A 16,607-nucleotide genomic window follows, 5' to 3' on the forward strand; every position below is an offset into this window, starting at 1 on the left:
AAGAGGGGATTAGCCAGGCAAAGAGAGGAGGCGGCCATGGTGTTCCATGCACAAAATATCCTGGGCTTGGGAGCTGAAGTGAGGAGCAGCATGAGAAAAGTCTGGAAGGTGGGTAAGGGCACCTGGGGGAAGGGTCTTGCCTATTGCCCTAAGAAGTCTGGACTTGGTCTGGAGGGAAACAGAGAGTTAGGGAGGGTTTTAAAGAGAGCTCATTTAGAACAATTGCTCTGGCTGCATTATAGGGAATGGAGTGTTATAGGGAATGCAGGGTGGGGGAAATGACACCATGGTGGCCTCTGAGGACTGAGACACATTTAATATTTAGGGCTTTGAAGCCAGACGGCCTGGGTTCCAATCCTACTTCTATCACGTATTGTCTGTATGACTTCAGGCAAATTGTCTAATCTCTTTTGCCTCAGTTTCCTCGTCTGTAAAGCCAGAATATGACAGCATCCACCTTACCAAGTTGTGAAGCTTGATGACAGCACATGTAGAGTAGTTGTGACAACCTAACAAGGAGATCCAACCAGTCCATCCTAAAGGAAATCAGTCCTGAATATTCACTGGAAGGACTGATGCTAAAGCTGAAACTCCAATACTTTAGCCACCTGATGTGAAGAACTGACTCACTGGAAAAGACCCTGATGCTGGGAAAAATCAAAGGAGGGAGGAGAAGGGGACGACAGAGGATGAGATGGCTGGATGATATCACCAACTTGATGGACATGAGTTTGAGTAAGCTCCGGGAGTTGGTAATGGACAGGGAGGCCTGGTGTGCCGCAGTCCATGGGGTCTCAAAGAGTTGGACACAACTGAGCAACTGAACTGAACTGAACATATATTAAGAGCTTCATTTTACTGTTATTTAAATGGACAGGACTTTGTGGGTGATTGAATAAAGGAAGTGGAGAAAAGAAGAATCAAAGATGGTTGAAGGGACAAGGAAACCACGGAAGGAGCCAGTGGGACATTCGTGTCTAGTCTAAAGCTGGATGTTCTTACTTTCTGGTTCTTACATATCCCTGAAGCCTAGCACACAAAGAGCCAGGAACAGTGATTCAGTCCCTGCTTTGGAGGAGCTAACAAAACAAAGTGATGAGTGTTTGGCTAGAAGAATCCACAGGATGCACAGGAATGGCTCCTACCTAAGCTCAGGTGGGCAGGGAAGACATCCCAGAAAGAAACTGAGCCGCACTGTGAAGGACACGTAGGAGCTACTCAAGTGCTGGGAAGCAGGGAGAGGAAAATGGCAGGAGATAACCCCGGGAGAGGGATGATGCAGAAAAGCCAGAGAACAAAAGGGAATGCAGCAGAGGAGGGCAACAGTGGAGGTAAAACAAGAAAATAGCAGTGTTATGACCCAATAGTGTGACGGAGTCCTTCTTAACTCCCTTTTCTCAACACCTACCATGAGAACTGACTTTTCTTTTTTCCTTCCTTTATTTTTTCTGGGGAATGCTAACTTCTTAAAATGTTTCCAACATGCAAAATGCTCTTGCCCCATTGCTTGCACTTTTAAAAATAGTTCACGGCAGATCTATTTAATCAACGTGGTAGGTCGTTACAGTGTCTATGTGGGCCTGGGCGTCTCTATGATTCTGCATCCCGGGAGTGGGGCTGAGGCCCGGCTACCCTTCCCTCTGTAGGTTGCCCGGAGCACATGACAGACTTTGATGCTAATGAAAACGCTTCTCTGCTCCTCTTCACGGGTCAAGTCCATGGCAACGGGCCAGCTAGCACCCTGGACCTCACTCACTGTCCGACTCTCAATATGATGTGTTCTTTCCACTTTCAAGGCTTAGTAAAGCCACCCAAAGTTTAAGCCAGAAATGTAGCTGCAGGCCAACACTGACATCCTCAGTGATTTTTCAACATCAGGAGCGCAGGTGTGCTGGTCACAACTCTTTATGCCCCTCCTCTTCACTCTGCCCAGACCTTGGGTCCTGGAAACGGGCTGCAGCAGTCCCACCAGGCAGCCTCCCCTGAATTCAGCCTGATGAGTCACGGGCTGCTGATTCCACATCCCCAGTGAAATTTCCTGAAATCCAGCACATGGTGTATGCTTATGAAGTTGGGCCACTGGGGGTGATGGTCAGTGCCAGGCATGGCCCTTCCCGGAGGGTTCCTCACTCCTGGCATCCTGAGCTCATTCAATACTGGGGAGACAGACCTGGGTTCAAATCCTGACTCAGCCATGCACTTAAGAGAAGCTAAGCCTCTGTGTCCTCACCAAGAATGGCCCTCAGAAAATGGAGGTGATAATAACTACTGTAAAGGGTTGTTGAAAGGATTAGAAACAATTACATAAAGATTCTAGCACAAAGTAAGGATGCAACTGTTAAAAATAACATTTTGTAGGACTGGAGGCTTAAGGTGTTAGACTGCATGATTTCAGAGTTTCAGAGAGCAGACTTGGAGGCTGATAGTTTTCTCCCAGGCCAAGAAAAGAGAGAGGGTTGCTGGTGGGAGGGTGGGGAAGGGGTGATCAGACCCTAGACCCCAGGGATTCTCTAGATTCTCAGCCCTTGCCCCATAGGACAGCAAGGAGTTAAATGGAACATCTTTTCTCCACAGTTCACCCCTTCTTTGGGCAGAGGCATGAACTCTCCAGCTTCAGGGAACCCTCTGTCTTCTATATAAGCCACTTTTACAATTTCCCCTTGGCTAATGTTTAATATATAATTTTATAATTAGCACTTCCCAGTCACCGTCTCCAACTGCTCTGCAACACCCCTGGGGACTCTGATGTGATGAAACACACCCTACCCCGCTTTGCCACAAACCCTCCCACACCAGCGCTGGCTGAGAAGGGCACAGGAGTCTGTCCCCTCATTTCCAGAGGGTCATTTCCTCACTCTCTGCAGGCTGGTATCTCAGTCCAGCTGCGGTCCTTGTTCTGGAATGATTCCACACAGACAGCACCAGATGTAACGCGCACACAGTTCACCTCTCAGGCCTTCAAGCTTCAGATCCCCTCCACAGTTCTGCTTGGACTGTAAGAGTGCCAGGAGAAAACAGGACTGAGGATGCGAGGCTCCTCAAGGATAATCCTTTGGGATTTGAGCAATCTTCCCAGCCAGACGTTACAATGTGCTAACACCCTTGTGAGTCATGAACTAACTCATGGTCAATTCTGTTTGGAGAACAGGATGAATAATTGAGAGTAACTGGGTGTTTGCTTGAATCTGGGCCTAACCCAGTATTTATTCTGTTTTCTTGTCTCTTTTTGCCTAAAACAAACATGTCTAGTTTCCCATCTTCCTCCACATTCCCAGCCTAATCCTTCACTGGCTCTTAGAGGAAAATCAAACCCTTTAACATGGTCTGAAGATGCTGCAGGATGGCCCTGCCTACTTCTCAGGCATCTCTAGACTGGATGTGAGGGCAACCACATCCTTGGGGGTATGTGCCTGAAAGTCATGAACTTTATTTTCTTTAAAATTTTTTTTTTTTTTTTTTTTGTGGAATACTTTTACAGACAACTTGCAAAAATAAAACAGAAAGTTCCTCCATTTCTCTAAACCAGCTTCCCTAATGTTAACATCTTACGTAACCACAGTCTAATGATCAAAACCAGGAAAATAACATCGGTACAATACTGCTAACTAAACCACAGTCTATATTTGAATTTTAACAGTTTTCCTATTAACATCTTTTTTTCTGTCCCAGGATTTGGGACCACACATTGTATTTAGTTGTTATTTGTTAGTTTCCTTTCATCTGTGACAGCTTCTCAATCACTCGTCCCTTATTTTTGATGAGCACTGGGCAGTTATTTTGTAGAACGTCTCTCAGTTTGGATTTGCCTGATGTTTTCTCACAGTTAGATTGCGATTATGTATTTTTTGGCAAAAATGCCACAGAAGTAATGTCATACTCTTCTCAGCACATCATATCAAGGGGTAGGTGATATTGCTATGTTTTATTACTGCTGATATCAACCTTGATTACTGACTAGAATTGCCCTCTTCACGCTCAGCCTCTAAACATACTGTTCCTATTCTCTATCGTAATTCCTTTGGTGAACTTGTCCTTTCTCACTGGTGTGAGTATCATCTATCTATACCCCAAATATAACCAAATTTGTATGTTTACTTTAGTTCTCCTCTTTAAACTTTAACCTGTATGTCAGTCTATTCATGCTTTCAAATTGATTATCTAGTAAGGATCTCAAACCTAATATTCAAAATCAAACTCCTTAATCTCCAGTAGTCTTTTATATCTTAGTGAATGGCAATCCATCTTTTTAACAGCTCAAGACAAAAAATCTTGGTGTCATCCTTCCCTCCTTTTCTTGCTCACTACATCTAATCCATCAGAAAACGCTGTTGGTTGCCTGGTGGCTCAGACGGTAGAGAATCCACCTACCAATGTGGGAGACCCCAGTTCAACCCCTGGGTCAGGAAGATACTCTGGAGTAGGCAATGGCTACCTACTCTAGTATTCTTGTCTGGAGAATTCCATGGACAGAGGCTACAGTGCATGGGGTTGCAAAGAGTGGAACGTATTTGAGTGACGAAGACTCTGTATTAAAAATCTGTCCAGGTTCATTTCTCACCACCATCTCAGCTATTGCCCTGAAGTAAGTCATCACCACCCCACCTTCTACTTGGATGACTGTAATTGTCACCCACCTGATCTCCTTGATGTTAGTCTTGTCTTCCTAGAGTCTTTTCTCCATATAGAAAAAATCTTTCAAAAACCTAAATCAGATCATGTAATGCCTCTGCTCAAAACCCTCCAATAGCCATCCCATATTGACAGCATCCCATCTTCATCCCGTCGAAAGGTAAAACCCTTTCCTGGTAACCTGTATCATATGCCTTCTCCAATCACACCTCTGATCTCATCTCCTACTGCTCTCCCCCGTGCTATTCCTTGAAAACCATCGAGTTTTGTCCAATTCAAGGCTACCTCTGCTCATGATTTCTGTTCTCCTTTTCAGTGATCCTTCACACATAAGTGGGGCTCAACTGATCCAGCAGCACAAATTGGAGCCTCAGTCATACTGGATGATCCCTTTCCCTTGAGTCCAATCTATCATCAAACCCTGTTTTCCCACATAGACAATGCTCAAACCTGTCTATTTTTCATCTCCACTGCTAAAGCCTGCATTCACTATGATCTCTCCTTCCTGAGATCTAATTAATTAATGCCAATTAATTCCCCCCACTGAAGCCCAAGTGGTCTTTTTGAAATGCAAATCCAGTCAAATCACAGCCTGTTCAAAGGCTCCTCAATGGCTTCTCACTCCCGGTAGACAGAGATCACAATTCTAAACACAGCTTACATATCCCTCCTCCTGTGGCCCTCGCTCTTCTGTTCCAGCCACAGTAACCTCTCTCCATTCATCCCAGGGCACCATGCTCCCCTCACCATGGCCTGCTACTCTGGAAAACACTCCTCAGCCCAACCTGCTCCCGCTCCCCAGCCCTGTTTTTTGCCTAGTTGAGACTTATACTTACACATACTCACACAACCTAATCGTCACTTCTTCAGAGGAGCCTCCCCAACTACTCTGTCCAACTGAGGTGTGTGTTCACTCAGTCATGTCCGACTCTTCACGACCCCATGGATTGTGGCCCATTAGGTTCCTCTGTCCATGGGATTTGGCTGCCAAGAGTACTCCAATACTGCCATTACCTCCTCCAGGGGATCTTAACCCAGAGGTCAGAGCCACATATCGAGTCTCCTGCATTGCAGGCAGATTCTTTACCCACTAAGCCACCTGGGAAGCCCCCTTTGTTTTATAGGTACTATCAAAGAATCTTTCCTACAGAAATGCTCACCAATTTATAATTGTCTATTCAGTACTGGAATTCTTTGTCAAATATGTCTCTCCCTCATTAGACCATAAATCTTGTTATAGCAGAGAGCAAAGTGTTTGACACCCAGTTGGCACTCAATAAATATTTGTTGAATGAATGGATAAATTGATGGACTGATGAAAATAAAATCATACCTTTGAAAGACAGATCTGGCAAATCAATTAACAGAAGGAAGAGAAAGGGAATTCTGTATAATTAAGAGGCAGAGTAACACAGGTCAGGAAAGAAGAACAAAATCCTAAAGTAGGATGCTGCATGCAGAATGCAAAGTAACTGCCTTGGGGGGCTGTGTTGTGCTGACATACCAGGTCACCCACAAATAGCTAGCAACACCGTGCGCAGTGCCCAGAGCTCACCCCACACACGGGTGGAGGACCAACAGACATCTGGCATGCTCAGGAGTCTCAGCACTGAGGGAAGTTCCAAGGCAAGGACAAAGGCACTTTCTAGGACATCTTGTCCCTTCAAGAGATAAAGCTGTTTGAATGACAAAGAAATGCCAGCACCCTTTGCCATCCTTGGAGCCTGGGAGTTCATAAATAGCCTGGTTCCTGTGTTTTAATAGCCTCTGATGTATTTGATTGCATTTTCAATTCAAATGGTTCCATTACTACAAGAAGCAACTTCATTACCAGGAGGGCCCAGAGCCCAGACTATACTAGCTCCCTGTCATATAATTTAGCCTCAGTCATACCTCAGACAATATTTATACAAGGTCACTTCTTCAGACCATGTCTAGTCTTCCCAAATGACAATATTATTTATGCCAAATGCTTCTCCTAAGAGGTGGAAAACTGCCAACTCTGGTTTAATAGGCTATACGGACAGGCTAGAAAAACATCATTTGTAGCACACACAGTTTATGCATTTAGTATATAACTAGAAGTACAGACTGATCATTGGAATCATGGCCGAAAGCTGGCCCCAGGAAAAAAAAAAAGCCACAAAAGCAGTAAGGTTTGGATCTTTCCTCCCTGATATTAGTTTTGGAAGCCCTAGGCTTAGGCAGAATTATGAATGCACAAGAGAGAGCTGCTTCAGTGGCTACCTGGATATCCAAACTAGGGGGAAAGCCTGCAAAAGGAAATTTAACTTGGGCGTGTTTGCCCAGCAGCCATCCTCCTGTGGTTGCAAATTAATGTGACCATCCAGTGGAACAGGCAGCCCAGGGGCATTTGGTAACAAAGAACAGTCTAACCCATTGATGTTAATTTACCAAATTATTCACATCCCACAATCTGGAATAGAAATCAGCGGCCAAAAAAATGCCTCCTCTACACCTCAGTCAAAACACCTATAAAAATCTAGATACCAGGAGGCAAAGTCTGGAACATAAACTACTTCATCCTGTTGCCAATGAGTTATTAAAGTACAGAGCGTCGGAGCTGCCAGCAGTGTCTGGGCCTCCCTTGCTTCCAAGCTCCATTCTTGGTGGTGTCTTTAATAAGACATTTGGGCAAAATATATTGGTGACAACTCCTTTCTCTTAAAATCTAGTTAAGGATACAAGTCATGCATTCCACTTAATCCCTTGGGGACCTCAGGAACTTGAAAATCTCTCTCGTAGAGAGTTGGCAAATGTTAGGATGCTGAGCTTTCTTCACATAAAGTGAAAATATCTGTCCAGATCTGCATGATTTATTGATGAAAAATATCACTAATAAACAATTTAAACATTATTGTCCTTTAAAGAGATGTTTACTACTCTTATGTAAAAATACTGTATCTAATTTAAATTTTAGGAACAAAAATGTCAGATTATAAAGGAGTTTAAAAATTCAAAATTTTCCTTTGTATTGATCAACTTGGACTGGTTCTTGTTTCTTAATATGTGTTTTTTTAGAGAATTTACATGTTGCATTTTTGTTTTCAAGCACTGTCTCCAGAGTAATTGCCTCCCATTGGCCCAATGTTTAACAGGATTTTATATCATTATGATTTATTAATAATAATAGAATTAACCCTTTATGATGACTATAGCCTTGACCAAGCAACTCCATGCCCAGAATTCATTTCAGGACAGCATTTAAGAGATGTGTGCAAAGATGTGAATATAAAGACACTCATGCAAAGACAATCATCACAGAATTATTTTATGATTGGTAGTAAATGTACAACAATCGAGGACTGGTTAAACAAATTATCCATACGATGGAATACTATATAATCATTAAAAATGTAATACAAAGCAGGAGACACAACCCTCACATACTTCAGACAATACTACAAAACTACAGTAATCAAAAGAGTGTGGTATTGGCATAAAAAACCGCCATATGTATCAATGAAACAGAAAAGAGAGCTCCAAAATAAATCTACACACTTAGAGTTAATTAATCTTTGACAAGGTGCCAAGAATATAAAATGTGAAAAAGACAGTCTCTTTAGCAAGTAGTGCCGGGAAAGTTGGACAGCTCCATGTAAATCAATGAAGTTAGAACACACCCTCACGTCATACACAAAAACAAACTCAAAATGGCTTAAAGACTTAAATATAAGACAAGACATCATAAAACTCCTAGAAGAACTCATAGGCAAAACATTCTCTGACATAAAATCATACCAGTACTTTCTTAGATCAGTTACCCAGGCAATAAAAATAAAAAAAAAAATAAACAAGTGGGTCTAATCAAATTTACAAGCCTTTGCATAGAAAAGGAAAACATAAACAAAACAAAAAGACAACCTATGGAATGGAAGAAAAAATTTTCAAACAACACGACCACCAAGGACAACCAGTCTGTACAAATCAACAACAAAAAACAAATAACCCAGTCAAAAAATGGGCAGAAGACCTATATAGACATTTCTCCAAAGATGACATACAAATGGCCAATAGGCACATGAAAATATGCTCATCAATGCAAATTATTAGAGAAATACAAATCAAAACTACAACGAAGTATCACTTCACACAAGTCAGAATGGCCATCATCAGAAAGTCCACAAATGATACATGCTGGAGAAGATGTAGACCAAAGAGAACTCCCCTACACTGTTGGTACAAGTGTAAATTAGTGCAGCCCCTATACAGAACAGTCTGGAAGTTCTTTTAAAAGCTAAAAATAGAACTACCATATGACCCAGTGATCCTACTACTGGGATATATCCTGAGAAAACCATAATTTAAAAAGACACATGTATCCCAATGTTCACTGAAGCACTATTTACAATAGCCAGAACATGGAAGTGACTTAAATGTTTATCAATAGAGGAATAAAGAAGATATGGTACATATATATAATAGAATATTACTCAGCCATAAAAAGGAACAGAACTGAGTCATTTGTAGAGAGATGAATGGACCTAGAGTCTGTCATACAGACTGAAGTCAGAAAGACAAAAACAAATTTTGTATATTAATGCATGTATGTGAAATCTAGAAAAATGGTACAGATGAACCTAGTTCCAGGGGAGGAACTGAGATGCAGATGTAGAAAACAGATGTGTGGACATGGGGCAGCGGGGTAGGGAGGAGGAGGTGAACTGGGAGATTAGGTTTGACTTAAATATACTTCCATGTGTAAGACAGAAAGCTAGTGGACAGCTGCTGTAGGGCACAGGGAGCTCAGCTCGGTGCTCTGTGATGACCTAGATGAGTGCGGTAGGGGAGTGGGAGGAATTCAATAGTGAAAGTAAAAGTTAAAGTCCCTCAGCCGTGTCCAGCTCTTTGTGACCCCATGGACTATACAGTCCATGGAATTCTCTGGGCCAGAATACTGGAGTGGGTAGCCTTTCCCTTCTCCAGGGGATCTTCCTAATCCAGGGATTGAACCCAGGCCTCCCACATTGCAGGCGGATTCTTTACCAGCTGAGCCACAAGAGAAGCCCAAGAATACTGGAGTGGGTAGCCTATGCCTTCTCCAGCGGATCTTCCCGACCCAGGAATTGAACCAGGGTCTCCTGCATTGCAGCTGGATTCTCTACCAACTGAGCTATCAGGGAAGCCCCCAATATATGTATACATATAGCTGATTCAATTTGTTGTACAACAGAAACTAACACAACGTAGTAAAGCAATTATACTACAGTTAAAAACAAAAAAGATACATGCACCCCTATGTTCTGAGCAGCACTATTCACAATAGCCAAGATAAGGAAACAATCTAAATGTCCATCAACAGATGAATGGATAAAGAAAACACGGTACATACAAACAATAAAATACTACTCCGCCATAAAAAAGAAATAACATCATCTGCAGCAACACAGATGGACCTAGAGATTACCATACTAAGTGAAGTAAGGCAGACAAAGACACATATCGTTATACCACTTATATATGGAAACCAAAACATGGCACAGATGAACCTGTCAACAAACAGAAACAGACTCACAGGCATGGAGAACACTGTGGTTGCTGAGGGACAGGCAGGTGGGGGAAGGACAGACGGGGAGTTTGGAGTTGGCAGATGCAAACTATTACGTATAGAATGGATAGACAACAAGGTCCTACTGTATAGCACAGGGAACTATAGTCCATATCCTGGGATAAACCATAACGGAAAAGAACATGAAAAAGAATGTATGTGTGTCATGTACAGACATGAGAGCTGGACAATAAAGAAAGCGGAGCACCGAAGAATTGATGCTTTCAACTGTGGTGCTAGAGAAGACTCTTGAGAATCCCTTGGACTGCAAGGAGATCAAACCAGTCAATCCTAAAGGAAATTGACCCTGAATATTCATTGGAAGGGCTGATGCTGAAGCTCCAAAATTTTGGCCACCTGATCTGAAGAGCTGACTCATGGAAAAGATCTTGATGCTGAAAGATTGAAGGTAGAAGGAGAAGAGGGTGACAGAGAATGAGATGGTTGGATGGCATCACTGATTCAATTGGGCAAACTCTGGGAGATGGTGAGGGACAGGAAAGCCTGGTGTGCTGCAGACTATGGGGCTGCGAAGAGTCGGATATGACTCGGCAACTGAACAACATGTGTATGACTGAGTCAGTTTGCTATACATTAGAATTAGCACATTGTAAGTCAACTATACATCAATTAAAAAATAAATTAAGAAAAGAGTCATGTTAGGGCTTCCCTGGAGGCCCAGTGGTAAAAAAAAAAAAAAAATCTGCTTGCCAATGCAGGAGACACAGGTTCAATCCCTAATCTGAGAAGATCCCACATGTTGCAGAGAACCTAAGCCCGTGCACCACAACTGTTGAGCCTGTGCTCTAGAGTCAGGAAGTTGCAGCTACTGAGGCCCCAGCACCCTAGAGCCCATGCTCCACAGCAAGAGCAGACACCACAATGAGAAGCCCTTGCACCGTAACTAGAGCGGAGCCCCTGCTCACCGCAACTAGAGAAAGCCCGCACAGCAATGAAGACCCAGCCCAGTCAAAAAAATTAAAAAAGACTTAAAAATGAAGAAATCATTTAAAAATCAGTTTATAGAAAATAGCCCCTCGTAGGAGAAAATTCACAGTACACTAAATGAAAAAGGGAATAACAAAGCAATATATACCAAGTGTATATCCAGATGGAATAATATCAAAATATTCACCCATGCAAGACAGTCCTGGAGACACCCCAAAATTTTGTGGGTCGGGTTTTAGGAGGAGGCTAGGGAAGTAACACTGATGTGATTTCATTTATACCTGCAGGCAGGTAAGACTTGGGAACATTTAGACAGTAAGAATTTTTATTTACACTTTTATTATGGAAGTAATTTGCTTCCTACTTGTCCTCATCCAAGCAAAGAAGGGAGAGCACGGGCAGTTTTCACTGTTCCTAGCCCAGTGGTGGTTTGGATGGGGTCTGCATAAGATTCCATCTGGTTCTCTGTCTGAATCGCTTTCCTTAAGTCAAGAGCGAGAAGCCTGACTTCAGTCTCACACAGTGAGATCCCTGTGTCCTCAACAGTAAAGTGTTGCCATATGGTTCGTAACATTACAACACTCACGGGTAACCCCTGAAACCGTCTTCACGTCCACGTGATCCCAGAGCACAAAGATTTATTTAGGATATTGTAAATAAAACTTGGATAAACAGAAGCATGAAACGGGAGACCCCACAGGCTAGGCGAAAAAAGTTGTTAGAAAAATAGACCTGCTTCATCAGCCTCTCTGGCAAATAGATATGACCCATGATTTATTAAAACAGGAGCTTTTTCAAGACATAATTATAGGCAAGAGAAAAAGCCTTTTCCTAAGAGTGTCTGTGTATGCTTCTGCTGAGACTTTTGTATTTGAACTTGACACATCTGAAAATCATTCTAATTTTTTCTTAGTGTCACTGTTTGGGTAGTACCTGAACAAAGGTAACAAGCAAAGCAAGAGGGGTGACTAAGATCTCTGTGGGCAGGAGCATCATAAGACTGGGGAAGAGGATCAACAAGAGACTCTTGGGATAGACCAACGTTTGAGGGAGAAGAAGAAAGAAGTAAACACAAAGGTATCATTCAAGAAGTCAGAGTGTGAATGAGTCCTCTCTGTATCAAACTATGTAAATAACATTTGCTTGAAGGTGGAAATTTTTAGTGAAAAATATGGTTTGAAAGCTATAGTTTTGTTTTGTTTGATGCGAATGGATCTTTGCCTGGGGCTAAATTAATCCAGATGTACTGGTATAAAACAAAGCAAAATTATACTTAAATAGATTCAAGAGTTCTACTATTTTACTCATCTGAAAAAAAAAACACTAAAAATAAATAAAGGTTTTCAGGGAGTAAGTGAATAATTACAAGCATATAATCCTACTCCAAAACACTGAATGTATCAAGAAAAGTTTCTAAATGAGCAGACCTTGAAAGGGTCCTACTGGTTTTACAGACCACGGTTTCTCATCCTCAAAGGTTCAACTTACATTTTTGCTAGAACATATTACTAAACAGAGGGGGCTAGTGAAGGTTCACTTTTTGTTTCCCAGCCTGCGTGTTGCCTGGCTCCCTCTGCTCCGAAATAACCACAGGGCTTGCTCACTCAGTAGCAATGCTGACAGCATTCTCAGCGACTGGAAGGTAGAAAACTTGCCTCTGTGGTTCCCGAGGCTAGGATCAGACTAGAGCAATTATGCAGTGTTTGGCCCACCTTGGGGACTTTGGCTCTCAAATGGCAGGGCTACGCAGACTAAACTGAAGGTTGTTTTACAAGAGACCATCAAAATCCTCATTTGCATGTGTGACATTCCTGTGGAGAGGCTGATTTTCAATCAAGCTGGCTGGGCCTGATTACAATCCAGTCTGCTAGTGTGAATGTAAATGGCATCAGCTGGATCTCATCCCTCCCAGTTAGCCTTTGCCTCCTCTGACCCAATGCGTGCTAAGTCACTTCAGTTGTGTCCTACTCTTTGTGACTCTATGGACTGTAGCCCATTAGGCTCCTCTGTCCATGGGGATTCTCCAGGTAAGAATACTGGAGTGGGTTGCCATGATCTCCTCCAGGGGGTCTTCCTGGAGGTTGACCCAGAGATCGAACCCACGTCTCTTATGTCTCCTGCCTTGACAGGTGGGTTCTTTACCACTAGCGCCACCTCGGAAGCCCCACATCACTAGCCAATTGAGTTTAAATACAAATGATCCCAACACCTTCTAGCTAACAGGAAGACATCAAGTTTTCTTAGAACAATGGTCATCAGCAGCCATCCCCACAATCATGAGGTCCATTGGGTATTTACATTGTACTAAGTGCTTTACACGCATCATCTCCTCCGATACTCACAGCAGCCCTGTAAAATGAAAGTGTGAGTCGCTCAGTCATGTCCAACTCTTTGTGACCCCACGGACTGTAGCCCACCAGGCTTCTCCATCTGGGGAATTCTCTAGGCAAGAATACTAGAGTGAGTTGCCATTCCCTTCTCCAGCGGATCTTCCCAACCCAAGGATCTAACCCCGGTCTCCTACATTACAGGAAGAGTCTTCACCACCTGAGCCACCACAGAAACCTTCGCAGCAGACCTATGGCGTGTGACACCACTGTACTGTCATGTTGCCATTTTCCAAGGGGAAACAGAAGCTCAGAGAGATTAAGGTCAACTCATCCCTGGTCACACAGGAAGAAGGCAACAGATGTGAATGCAGACAGTCTAATTTTCACATCTAAGCTTTCCACCCTTTCTGCCTGATGTCATATTGCTTATGAGTAGCACGGCTTCAGTTGACAATAGCAGCAATGAACTTTGAGATCAAAACCAAAAGGCGACGTGATACAAAACAAAGCATAAAGTGTGATTAGAAGCTCTGTCATTTTTGTCACACAGAGCTGTGTGAATCATAGGGAGCCCTCCCACTTCCAGACGGCGATTCTAGTTCATTAAAAACCTGGACCTTATATGTAGGATCCAGACAGAGGATCTGCTCCATGCCTCTGTCTCCCAGTGGTAATAACTCTGTAATTCTGCAGTTTTTCTCTGTTAGGCAGCTCTGGGACTCAGCGCTTTCTCTGTAGAGGCCTGGGGGAATAGAAAACCATCCATAAACAAAGTCCCAAACTGGAGCTGCAGAGGGCAGGTGCCCATAGCATTGCAGTTGCACAGACTACTCCCCTACCCCACTTTCAGGGTAGGTGCTGGGGATCATGCGGAGAAGGCAATGGCACCCCACTCCAGTACTCTTGCCTGGAAAATCCCATGGACGGAGGAGCCTGGTGGGCTGCAGTGCATGGGGTCGCGAAGAGACAGGCACGACTGAGCGACTTCATTTTCACTTTTCACTTTCATGCATTGGAGAAGCAAATGGCAACCCACTCCAGTGTTCTTGCCTGGAGAATCCCAGGGACGGGGGAGCCTGGTGGGCTGCAGTCTATGGGGTCGCACAGAGTCGGACACGACTGAAGCGACTTAGCAGCAGCAGCTGGGGATCATGAGGAAATGGGGACATTTACTCTTCAGCACAGAAATTTCTGGGAGTCATCAGGTCACCCTCGGTCTTGAGGACACAAGGCCCTGACAGCCATTCCAGGGGAGAACGAAGCCCAGTAGTTACAAACTTCCCAGCTCTCAGTCCCTGCGGAACATCTTCCACATATGGAGGGGGGTCCTCCACTCATCACCTGGACAGCAGTCTGGCAACTGCTGGCCGAAGTGGTTTATAACATCTGGATAACTGTTTCCAGATGGGGCCTTCCTCTGAAAGACTTGATTAAAAGTTTCACACTCAGCGTCTTGAAATAACTGACATATGCACAGAGAGTTTCTATCATCTGCACCCAGCAGCGGAAGCAGCAAGCCATGCCTAAGATGAGAGCACGCATCCTTCGTAGGATTTCAAGAGCCTCAGAAAACTGCAAGGCTGTTTCTACTGGGTCCACATCAAAGTCCAGCAAATCCAGCTGCATAGGGAGGCAGTAAAGTGGACTGGACAGAACAAGAGCTCTGGAATCAGATCTGCATCCAAACCCAGAATCGATCCATTGCCAGCAGGGACTTCAACAAGGACTTAACCTCTCAAAGTCTCAGATTTCCTCTCTGTAAAATAGGAATGCAATAGTCCTTACTTAGAGGAGAACTGTGACACGCCTGCACACAGCAGGTACTCAATGTTTTTTTCTCTCTCTCTCTCTTTTTTTTTTTATTATTAGCTGAGTCTATAAACACAATTCACTATCATACTTATTACAAAACTGTTAGCAAAACACAGTAGGACTGCTGCTAAGTCGCTTCAGTCGTGTCCGACTCTGTGCGACCCCATAGACTACAGCCCACCAGGCTCCCCCGTCCCTGGGATTCTCCAGGCAAGAACAGTGGAGTGGGTTGCCATTTCTAGAAGTTCCTTTTTTAGTCTTTATACAGAACATTAACATTTTAAAAGCATAAACAATAGTAGCGAATGTTTACAATATGTCCTTTTGAGGAGGAGCTCTAACCATCTCCCATCAGAAAAAAAAAAAAAAAAAAACCACCCTCAATTTGTCTTATAAACAGATTCAGACCAATTCTGACCCCTGGATTAAAATCCTATGGTCCCTTCATGTCTTCTGGAGCTAGACATCTCGATGTTGAAGAGAAAAGGAAGTCTGACTGGACCTAAGATTGGGGGCTTCGCTGGTGGCTCACGGTAATGATGCCTGCAATGTGGGAGACCAGGGTTAGATCCCTGGGTCGGGAAGATCCCCTGGAGAAGGGAATGGCAACCCACTCCAGTATTCTTGCCTGGAGAATCCCCATGGACAGAGGAGCCTGGCAGGCTACAGCTATACAGTCCATGGGGTCACAAAGAGTTGGACACAACCGAGTGTTGTCTTATGAACAGATTCAGACCAATCCTGACCCCTGGATTAAAATCATGTGGTCCCTCACTTCTTCTGGAGCTAGACATTCTGATGTTGAAGAGAAAAGGAAGTGAAAAGGAAGTCCAACTAGACCTAAGATTAAGATTCACCAAATATGTAAATGGGTCAAGCAAAATGATCCTCATTTAAAAGGGAGGGGCTTCCCTGGTGACTCAATGGTAAAGAATCTGCTTGCCAATGCAGGAAACACAGGTTCGGTCCCTGATCCAGGAAGATCCCACATGCTGCAGAACAATTAAGACCATGCCCCACGACTACCAAGCCTATGCTCCAGAGCCCAGGAGCTGCAACTATTGAGTCCATGTGCCACAACTACTGAAGCCCTCTCACCCTAGAGCCCGTGTTCTGCACCAAGAAAAGCCACTGTAATGAGAAACGCTCATACCTCAACTAGAGAGCAGCCCCCGCTTGCCGCAGAGAAAAGCCCAAGAAGCAGTGAAGACCCAGCACAGCTGAAAACAAATAAAATTTAAAAAAAGAAAACTAGGTTCAGAGAGGTTAAGTGATGCTTTGAGTGTTAGGTTGAAGATTTAGTACAAATGAGTAAGCTA

The sequence above is a fragment of the Bison bison genome, unplaced genomic scaffold, assembly GCF_000754665.1.
Source record: "Bison bison bison isolate TAMUID 2011002044 unplaced genomic scaffold, Bison_UMD1.0 scf7180017864218, whole genome shotgun sequence".
NCBI lineage: Eukaryota > Metazoa > Chordata > Mammalia > Artiodactyla > Bovidae > Bison > Bison bison.